Source organism: Solanum stenotomum, chromosome 7, assembly GCF_019186545.1.
Source record: "Solanum stenotomum isolate F172 chromosome 7, ASM1918654v1, whole genome shotgun sequence".
Taxonomy (NCBI): Eukaryota; Viridiplantae; Streptophyta; class Magnoliopsida; order Solanales; family Solanaceae; genus Solanum; species Solanum stenotomum.
In genome coordinates this window covers 49,601,378-49,613,207 of record NC_064288.1, presented here as the reverse complement: position 1 = coordinate 49,613,207, position 11,830 = coordinate 49,601,378, and positions in this window count along the sequence as shown.

The window sequence follows — 11,830 nt, the reverse complement described above, 5'->3', positions numbered from 1 at the left end:
TCTTCTTTGCGTATGATCATGATTAGCAAAAATCTCCATTTTGGTATCTTCTTAGCCTAAGGCTAGGAAGTCTTACTTTCTCTGTATTGATGATGCCTCTAGCCTCACTTGGTATATCCTGAAAATTTGAGTATGTTAGTCTTTGAGTACCTGCAAAATAGAAAATGTTGTTAGTGAAAAAGTTAGTCAACTGATTTCCTTCTCTGAGTATATGTTCCACTATCACTTCCTTGTCCTTCATAAGCATATTGATCCTCTCGATCTGCATCACCATGACCCAAGGGATTTCCCAAATTCCATCCAAAATATTCTTCAGAGAAAGAGAGTCAATTTCAAGTATAACATGGAGAAGATTATGTTGTACACAGAACTCCAGACCCAATCTTAATGCCACCACTTCTGCCACTAGATTAGTACCATCAAATAATTTCCTGACTTCAGCATAAATTAAATTCCCTTCTCTATTCCTGATACAAAAAGGCCCAGAACTTGGGCCTGGATTTCCTTTAGATGCACCATCAAAGTTGCATTTAAAAGACCTCATCTCTGGAGGATTCGACACTATTGTTCTGCAACCAAGAGTGGGAGTGTACTCCTCAAAGAAATTTACCAACCCAGGCCAAGATGTTGGTAATTTTTTTAGCCAAGGGTAGTTATACTTGGCTAACGGAAACAAATTTCTGTTTATTTCTATTTCCATACCCACAGGCCACATATGTCATTCTTCCTTCATGATTAGTGGTGTTTCTCCTCTTCCAAATCTTCCATAAGATAAATAAAGGAACTGCATTGAAGAGTATTTGTAACTTAGGTGTTCTTTCTGCATTCAACCATCTCATTACAGAATCCCTTAATTGCAAAAAAAGGACCATTAATTCCCCCTGCAGCTGCAAATTTCCCCCTTAGCCTGTTAGCAATTGGACACTTAATGAATAAATGTTCAATTGTTTCCCCTCTCATTCTCATCACAACATTTACATAGCACTTCATCACATATCTGGTGTCTTACAAACACTTCCCCAACTGAATGCTCTTCTTCCACAACCTCCAAATCAAAAAAGGACACTTTGAAAGTTCAATAGTCACAACCTTAAAATTCTGGATTCTCAAATTTAACTAACTTTAATGATAAAATTAATAAAGAAAATTACTCCTTATTAAGTTATTAAATAAAGAAAAATACAAACTTATGAAGAAAGCTTCAGAAATACGCTTAAATGACATTTTATGGCATATGTATTATAAAATCCCTATAAATGATTTGATATTAATAAAACGTGAATTTAATACGATATTAATTGTTGATTTATTACTTATTTAAAATATAATTAACAAAGTCAAATAAGATGGTTTATCAGTGAATTTTGTTTGATATTTAATTTTGTTCGATATAAAATTTTGATTTCTTAAACATCCTCATGAAGCAATTTAAAATGATAAATGGGTTGTTTATTAAAATATAACTTGAATTAGTGATGTTTCATATAAATTGATGAGATCTGTTTTCTACATCTCTATTAAGTAAAGGGTAACATAGAGAAATCTCATCAGTGTAGGAGCTAATTATTTGGATATACGCTAGTTTGCAATATTATGAATTATATCAGATTTTGGACTTGAGATACATATATATGGTGCGTCCAGATACATGTATGTTGGATACATGAGGACGAAATTAGATGTAATTTATCTAGATACATTGTATCTGAGTGGATTCACATGTATCTGGGATACATACAACAAATCTCGCTCACCTCTCTCCTTTCTCGTCATCACTCTGCTATCTCGCTCGCGTATTTGGTATCCCTGATACATATAACTAGTGTTAGAGGCATGTATCTAGTGTAATTCACATGAATGTGGAATACATAGAAAAATTTCACTCGTCTCTCTCCCTATTTGTCACGACCTGAGCCTACACCCTGGATGTGGCCGACACTCGAAAACCATTGTTGGTCCCCAAGCGAACCCTCATCCTGGCTGGCTACAAGCGGAAAACTAACTCAAGCATACAAAAGCTTAAAACTGAAATAATTTCAATAAACTCAAATACTCAACCTTTTTAAAAGTTTGTACAATACTCGAAATAAAAGTAAATACAGAAACTCTTCAACTCTGTCTATCTATGAAGCCTCTACTATTGCAGAAGTATATAGAGACAAGACCCACGACATATCAAAACTACTAAATGTAAGATAAAGGTGAAGTCCTCCGGAATATAAGAAGGCTCACCAAAGCTGACTGGAATACCACGTGACCTTAACGAAACGCTTGTTGATGATCCTGAGTACCTGTATCTGCATCATGAAACGATGCAGGCCAAATGGCTTAGTATATGGAATGTACGAGCATGTAAGGAGAATTCTAAAGCATAAACATAAGCTTGAACTGACGGAAAAGAAACATACTTCTTCTCAACTCACTCAACTCAATGAAACATAGTTCAACTCAGAGAAACATAGCTCAACTCAACTCAGAGAAAATAGGCCTCAACTCAATAACATGATATTCAACTCAGTGAAACATAGTTCAACTCAAATCAGAGAAATAAGGCTCAACTAAATAATAAGATACTCAACTCTGGATAAAGCAATAATAAAAGATGCAATATATGGAAAGCTTTTAAAACAATAGATAGCAACTCAATGTATTGAAGAATACAATAATAACTCAATTTGTATATAAAAATACAATATAACTCTGTGGGAGATTCTCTAACCGACAACCATCACTATGAGCTATGTGATGATACATCGTCTAGCATACGTTGCCAAAACTATCCTATACTTTGTCGGGGTATAGAACCTACTACTAAGTGGATCCACTAGTCTATGCTAAAAAGCAACAATAAATCATCTAAAAAGTATGACCCTTTCTACCCACGTTGGCTACATGGTTTATGGGGGCTGTGAGTTGTTAGAACTCTCTCTCATATCGGTGCTCAATACTACTCCCGAAATATATCTAGCTCATATGTTTAAAAACATAACTCTTTCTGTGTTTTGAGATTATTACTCAAAAATCTTTCTCTTAAAAGAGATGGTACTCAAACTGCTCAAAACTCTTTTGGAAGTCTCAATTTCTTCCTCTTTTAAATGTGAAAACATTTACTCTTGGAAATACTTAGTTCCCATATATTCATTTTGAAAAAAAGGAACTCAACGCTACTCTTTCTCAAACTCAGGTTCTCAAGTCTCAAAACAAGTTTAAAGTGATTGTAAAAGACTTCTCAAAATAGGGTTCATGCCGAATTATGGGCGTGAACGACTCAATTCAAGGTTTTTAATAACCATACATAGAACTCAATACTCGGGACTCAACAATTCCAAAACTCAAGAACTCAATGATACTACTCATCTCGAGAATGCTCGACTCAAAGGGTTCATGCGGAATTATGGGCAAGAACAACTCAACTCAAGGACTTCATGATACTACTCATTTCAAGAATGCTCAACTCATAGGGTTTATGCCGAATTATGGGGATGAACAACTCAACTCAAGGACCTTCATGGATAACACGTAATAGTCTCATGACTAGGAATATAACCTCAAAGGGGTTAGGAACTCAATACTTAAGACTTAGAACTTAAAGATACTACTCCTCTCAAAGACACTCAATTTATGGAGTTCATGCGGAATTTATGGGCAAGAACGACTCGACTCAAGGGTCTACATAACAATATAGAACTCATGTACATGACTCTTCTCATTATCATACTTACTTCCTCAAAACTTAGCTCAAATCGATAGTTGATCTCAAAGGATTCACGATTTAACTCAAAGACTTTCTTGAACTGTTCTCCTAACTCTTTCTTGAATTTGAATTATGAATTCAAGACTTAGGATTCATGATATGAACGATATCGATGATAATGTAGATTCATGAATACATTCTCCTCATTCTCATACTCACTTACTCGAGTCTTGATACAAGTTATTAGAAGTTGTAGAAGACTCCTCTAAAGGACTCAAAGGGACTTTCTCAAAATATTTGAAAGAACTCTCAAGACTTGACTATTAACTCTACCTTGAATTTGAATTATGAATTCAAGGTTACGATTCATGTTATTAATGATTTCTAGGTGTTTAGAAGTAGTTTAGAGTGTTTAGAATCAACAAGGATTGAAGGAACCCTTTTAAAGAACTCAGACGGGCAAAACGATGGAGAAAAGGTAGGGGCAGGCGACCCTGGCGCACTGAGTGGCACACGACACCAACCCTCTACCTACAAATACTCTCTACTGGCGCAATGATGGGGCGGCGCGCCAGTCTATTCCCAGAAAACCCCGACGAATTTCTTTGCTCATTTTCTCACCCTAGTTCGCCTAGATTCGAATGGTTTCTTCCCCACTCACTTAGATTTGAATAACCAACCTAAGTGTACACTAATCTACTCAAAACAACCCTCAAATCACTAACTTTCATCTCAAGAATTCCTCAAAACCTCAACAAAACAAGATTTAGAATGAAACCTCAAGAACACTTGTCAATAACTCATCAAGAACTTAAATTGCTCAATATTTATGGATAGATTTGCAAAAGAAACTCATGATTGGCGTGTGGGTGAACGAACCCGACACTATGGAAGCTTACATACCTCAAAGAACTAGGTTCTTGGCGAAATCTTGCATTTCTTGAACGAATGCTTGGAACTTTGAACTTTTTCTCCTCTTTTCTCTTCTTGAACTTTCTTCTAAAATCCTAAGCATAATTAGAATTTGTGAAAACTGAACCAAATCAGTTTAGACCCCTAAATATTACCATATTTCGTTTTAATCTGATTGGGTAAGAAAAAGACCAAAATACCCATCACATTTTTGGATAACTTTCCTTAAATGGACAACCTAACTTCAAAAGGGCATATCTCCCTCATACGAGCTCGAAAATTAGCAAACTCGGTGGTGTTGGAGAGAGGACTCAGAGATCTTTCATTTTATATCTTATCAGTTTCCTAAATCATACTGTACTGAAAGTTATGGTCGTTTGAAGTTGACCCAAAACTTAGAAAAACNGTTAATCCTTGAGAGATCCTATATATCCAAATCATAACTCTAGAATTCACATTTTAAATTCAAGTAAAGATTTAAGAGTTAAGTTTGAGAAAATCTTTTGAGTCATTTTTGAGAAGTTTTTTACAATCTTTTATAACTTGTTTTAAGACTTGAGTAAACAAGTATGAGAATGAGAAGAGTTGAATTGAGTTTCATTTTTTTAAATGAGTAAGAGGGGACTAAGTATTCCCAAACATCTAAAAGTTTTACATTAAAAATGAGGTGAAACCTTGATTTCTAAATGAGTTCATAATGAGTTTTTGAGCATCATCTCTTGTAAGTGAAATCTTTTAAGTAATTATCTCAAATTGAGGAGGAGTTATGTTTTCTTTAAAACATATGAGCATGAGTTATATATATATATATATATTATTGGGAGTAGTATTGAGCACCAATAGGATGAGTTTAGAAAACTCAAAATCCTCATAAACTATGTATGCCAACATGGGTAAAGGATCATATTTTTAGATGATTCCTTATTGCTTTTAAGTATAGCTTAGTGGATCCACTTAGTTGAGGATGTCTTATACTCTGGCAAGGTATAGGACAGTTCTGGCAACGTGGGTGAGACGTTCTATCATCACATAGCTTATAGTGATGGTTGTCGATTAGAGAATCTCCCAAATATGAGTAAAGAGTTTATTACTATATTTTTACATACATAGAGTTATTATCTACTATTTTAAAATCTTTCTTTATACTACATCATTATTCTTGCTTTTATATTGAGTTGAGTTGAGTATCCTTGAGTTGAGTTGAGTGAGTTGAGACGAGGTAAGTATGTTTTCTTTTTATCCGTTCAAGATTATGTTTATCTTTCGGAGTTCCCCTTACATGCTCGTACATTCAATGTACTACGCCATTTGGCCTGCATCTCTATATGATGCAAATACAGGTATTCAAAGTCATCAATAGGCGCTACGTTGATACCACTTGCAGTTCTAAATTTGTTTTAGTGATCCTCTTTGCTTTCGAAGGATTCCACCTTTACTTATAATTTTGTTAGGATATCGTGGGTCTTGTCCCGACTTCCATTCTAATTATTAGAGGCTTCGTAGACAGTAGTAGTTGAGGATTCTTTTTCCATTCTCATTGTTAATGTTTAAGACTTGAGTTACCTTCTTTTGGCTAGTTGAATGTTTCCAGACATTTCTGAGTTTGTTTATTTTTAAGACAAATCAATAAATCTTTACTTTTGAGTTCATCTATTGTTGAGTAAGTCTTCCGCTGAGTATTGAGCCAGGCCAAAGGATCGCTTGGGGACCATCAATTGTTCTCGAGTGCCAGTTACGTCCAGGGTGTAGGCTCGGGGAGTGACAATATCACTAGCTGGAACCATTTCCCTTCGGCTTTATATCATATCACTAGCTAAAACCATTTTCCTTCATCTTTAACGTCACATTACTTACTGGAACCATTTCCCTTCGGCACATTATCACTAGCCAAAATCATTTCCCGTTGGATTTATATCATATTGATAACACTCAAACTACTCTCAAAATAAATTCGAAGAGTAAACGGTCGTTGTCGATAAAAATACCCAACTAAGAGTCATGGTCGAATACCACAAAGAATGGTGTAATGATAAGAATTCAACTAAGAAATTAAGAATGAAGACTTGTTCATTGTAGTAGGTTAAGACAAATGTGTGGGTGATTCCACCAAATTTACTAACAGAGTTTATAGTATCAAATGTCACAATTAAACAAAAAAAATGGGAATTCAAGTAATTAACCAGTTATCTAGGAGTGTAATTTATTCTAGATACATTGTATCCTAGTGGATTCACATGTATCTGGGATACATACAACAAATCTCGCTCACCTCTCTCCTTTCTCGTCATCACTCTGTAATCTCGCTCGCGTATCTGGTATCCCTGATACATATAACTAGTGTTAGAGGCATGTATCTAGTGTAATTCACATGAATGTGGAATACATAGAAACATTTCACTCATCTCTCTCCCTATTTGTCACGACCATAGCCTACACCTTGGATGTGGCCGGCACTCGAAAACCATTGTTGGTCCCCAAGCGAACCCTCATCCTGGCTGGCTACAAGCGGAAGACTAACTCAAGCATACAAAAGCTTAAAACTGAAATAATTTCAATAAACTCAAATACTCAACCTTTTTAAAAGTTTGTACAATACTCAAAATAAAAGTAAATAAGGAAACTCTTCAACTCTGTCTATCTATGATGCCTCTACTATTGCAGAAGTATATCGAGACAAGATCCACGACATATCAAAACTACTAAATGTAAGATAAATGTGAAGTCCTTCGGAATATAAGAAGCTTACCAAAGCTGACTGGAATATCACGTGACCTCAACGAAACGCATGTTGATGATCCTGAGTACCTGTATCTGCATCATGAAATGATGCAGGCCAAATGGCTCAGTACATGGAATGTACGAGCATGTAAGGGGAATTCTAAAGCATAAACATAAGCTTGAACTGATGGAAAAGAAACATACTTACTTCTTCTCAACTCAATGAAACATAGTTCAACTCAGAGAAAATAGGGCTCAACTTAATAACATGATATTCAACTCAGTGAAACATAGTTCAACTCAAATCAGATAAATAAGGCTCAACTAAATAATAAGATACTCAACTCTGGATAAAGCAACAATAAAACATTCAATATATGGAAAGCTTTTAAAACAATAGATAGCAACTCAATGTATTGAATAATACAATAATAACTCAATTTCTATATAAAAATACAATATAACTATGTGGGAGATTATCTAACCGACAACCATCACTATGAGCTATGTAATGATACATCGTCTAGCCTACGTTGCCAAAATTGTCCTATACTTTGTCGGGGTATAGAACCTACTACTAAGTGGATCCACTAGTCTATGCTAAAAAGCAACAATAAATCATCTAAAAAGTATGACCCTTTCTACCCACGTTGGCTACATGAATTATGGGGGCTGTGAGTTGTTAGAACTCTCTCATATCGGTGCTCAATACTACTCCCAAAATATATCTAGCTCATATGTTTAAAAACATAACTCTTTCTGTGTTTTGAGATTATTACTCAAAAATCTTTCTCTTAAAAGAGATGGTACTCAAACTGCTCAAAACTCTTTTGGAAGTCTCAATTTCTTCCTCTTTTAAATGTGAAAACATTTACTCTTGGAAATACTTAGTTCCCATATATTCATTTTGAAAAAAAGGAACTCAACGCTACTCTTTCTCAAACTCAGGTTCTCAAGTCTCAAAACAAGTTTAAAGTGATTGTAAAAGACTTCTCAAAATAGGGTTCATGCCGAATTATGGGCGTGAACGACTCAATTCAAGGTTTTTAATAACCATACATAGAACTCAATACTCGGGACTCAACAATTCCAAAACTCAAGAACTCATTGATACTACTCATCTCGAGAATGCTCGACTCAGAGGGTTGATGCGGAATTATGGGCATGAACAACTCAACTCAAAGACTTCATGATACTACTCATTTCAAGAATGCTCAACTCATAGGGTTCATGCCGAATTATGGGGATGAACAACTCAACTCAAGGACCTTCATGGAAAACACGTAATAGTCTCATGACTAGGAATATAACCTCAAAGGGGTTAGGAACTCAATACTTAAGACTTAGAACCTAAAGATACTACTCCTCTCAAAGATACTCAACTTATGGAGTTCATGCAGAATTTATGGGCATGAACGACTCGACTCAAGGGTCTACATAACAATATAGAACTCATGTACGCGACTCTTCTCATTCTCATACTTACTTCCTCAAAACTTAGCTCAAATCGATAGTTGATCTCAAAGGATTCACGATTTAACTCAAAGACTTTCTTGAACTGTTCTCCTAACTCTTTCTTGAATTTGAATTATGAATTCAAGACTTATGATTCATGATATGAATGATATCGATGATAATGTAGACTCATGAATACATTCTCCTCATTCTCATACTCACTTACTCGAGTCTTGATACAAGTTATTAGAAGTTGTAGAAGACTCCTCCAAAGGACTCAAAGGGACTTTCTCAAAATATTTGAAATAACTCTCAAGACTTGACTCTTAACTCTACCTTGAATTTGAATTATGAATTCAAGGTTACGATTCATGTTATTAATGATTTCTAGGTGTTTAGAAGTAGTTTAGAGTATTTAGAATCAACAGGGATTGAAGGAACCCACCCTTTTAAAGAACTTAGACGGGCAAAATGATGGAGAAAAGGTAGGGGAAGGCGACCCTGGCGCACTAAGTGGCACAGGGCGCCAACCCTCTACCTACAGACACTCTCTACTGGCGCAATGATGGGGCGGCGCGCCAGTCTATTCCCAGAAAACCCCGACTAATTTCTTTGCTCATTTTCTCACCTTAGTTCGCCTAGATTCGAATGGTTTCTTCCCCACTCACTTAGATTTGAATACCCAACCTAAGTGTACACTAATCTACTCAAAACAACCCTCAAATCACTAATTTTCATCTCAAGAATTCCTCAAAACCTCAACAAAACAAGATTTAGAATGAAACCTCAAGAACACTTGTCAATAACTCATCAAGAACTTAAATTGCTCAATATTTATGGATAGATTTGCAAAAGAAACTCATGATTGGCGTGTGGGTGAACGAACCCAACACTATGGAAGCTTACATACCTCAAAGAACTAGGTTCTTGGTGAAATCTTGCATTTCTTGAACGAATGCTTGGAACTTTGAACTTTTTCTCCTCTTTTCTCTTCTTGAACTTTCTTCTAAAATCCTAAGCGTAATTAGAATTTGTGAAAACTTAACCAAATCAGTTTAGACCCCTAAATATTACCATAATTCGTTTTAATCTGATTGGGTAAGGAAAAGACCAAATTACCCATCACATTTTTGGATAACTTTCCTTGAATGGACAGCCTAACTTCAAAATGACATATCTCCCTCATACGAGCTCGAAAATTAGCAAACTCGGTGGTGTTGGAGATACGACTCAGAGATCTTTCATTTGATATCTTATCAGTTTCCTAACTCATACTGTACTGAAAGTTATGGTCGTTTGAAGTTGACCCAAAACTTAGAAAAACTTAGGAATGGCTTGAATGAATTCTCTTTAATTCTTTTTGGAACTCAAGGTGCTATATCTAGTGACCTAATCTTGACACTTAAGAAATTTTAAATTCCTTGGTAAAATCTTACTCATAACGAAGAATGGTTCGAGTCTTAGCTCAAAAATATTCCGGGGTGTTACACTAGTTCAGTGAATCTGGTAGCAAAAAATATGTATCTAGTGTATCTAACTTGCAATCTGGTATGAAATTATTAATTAGTGTGACAATATATAATTATTTTAAACTATAGGGAGAATTAGTAATTATGATAGAAATGTTTGTGTAATTAGGTAGTCTTCTTTGAGTATAATCATTAATGATTATGAAAAATAGATATAAGAAATCTAATATCATAAAGAAGTAATCAAATTGATCAAATTACCTTACCATATGGCCAAGCTCGCGACTATAAATAAAGGTGAAGATACACGGTTTTTGACAAAAAAATAAACATCACAATATTATATTCATTCATTGAAGAGGATCTATTATTTGTCAAAGAGGTGCCAAGAATTTTTGGTGTGGTTATAGGTACACTTGATGGTCATGTTACTATTTAATTTTTTCGTTGGTATCAAAGCTCAAATCTTTTTATTTATTTTTTAGTTTATCATTACAATTTTATTTTTAGTTTTATTACTTTTTGTATACATAATAGATCTTCATTTTAAACATAGATATCTGGAAAAAAAATTATTTTCTTTTATTCAAAAGGTAAGAAGGCAAAATATTGCATTTATATTTAATAAAGATAGGATTTAAAAGGGTAAAAAAGACCCTATCTTCATAAATTTAGGTAAGAAGAAGTTACCCGTTTTAATGAATTTTCTACATTGAACCGTGGGAGTAGATAAAAGGCTGAATGTTTTGATTTTGATGAAAATTTTATACAATTTCAAATATTTAACCATATTCTCACTTTGGCCGATAAAGAAAATTACGTGAAATCAACTATGTTTATAACGCCTATTAGATGATTATGAATAAATATTCTATTTTTTTTTTGTTCTCATTTTAGAAATGGCTGGACAGAGACGGACTCGAAGTACTCCAATTGTGAGTTATACTAACAATCAAGCAAGACGACAACGTAGAAGAGTTCATCAACGAAGGACAATAGTCATTAATGATTCTGATTCTGATTCAGAAATTATTAGAAATGATATTCCAAATTCTATTCAAAATATCTTTAGGGATCAAAGAGCTTGGACGAGGGAAGGGAGAAGAAAATATGAGGAATTTCAGGATATCCAAATGGATCCTTCTTCTTCAATACCATAATATATTCAATTATTTCAGATGAAACGAGAAGAATTAACTTTTTATTTTATATCGGTCTTCGATCCAGAAGCTTTAGTTATATTTATTTCTTCTCTCCCAAATAATTAGATGGACGTAATGATTAACATTCATATTTGTCTTGGTCCAAATGAGGATCTCTTGACATATATGAATGCACTTAAAGTCAAGTGGGAGGAAAAAATAGATATAGAAGCTAAAATAAATAAATATTGGCTTCTAAGAACGTGTCCAAGGCCTCATTTTTATCAACATTCTCCTGTAGACAATCTAGCTAAGATTTTAGTTGATAGTGTTATAAATCCTTATCAGTTATCACCCGCGTAATGAGAAAGATGATATGTAATATAGACAAGTGCTTATATCACTTATGATATTTTTGAATATTTTTTATGAGAATATGT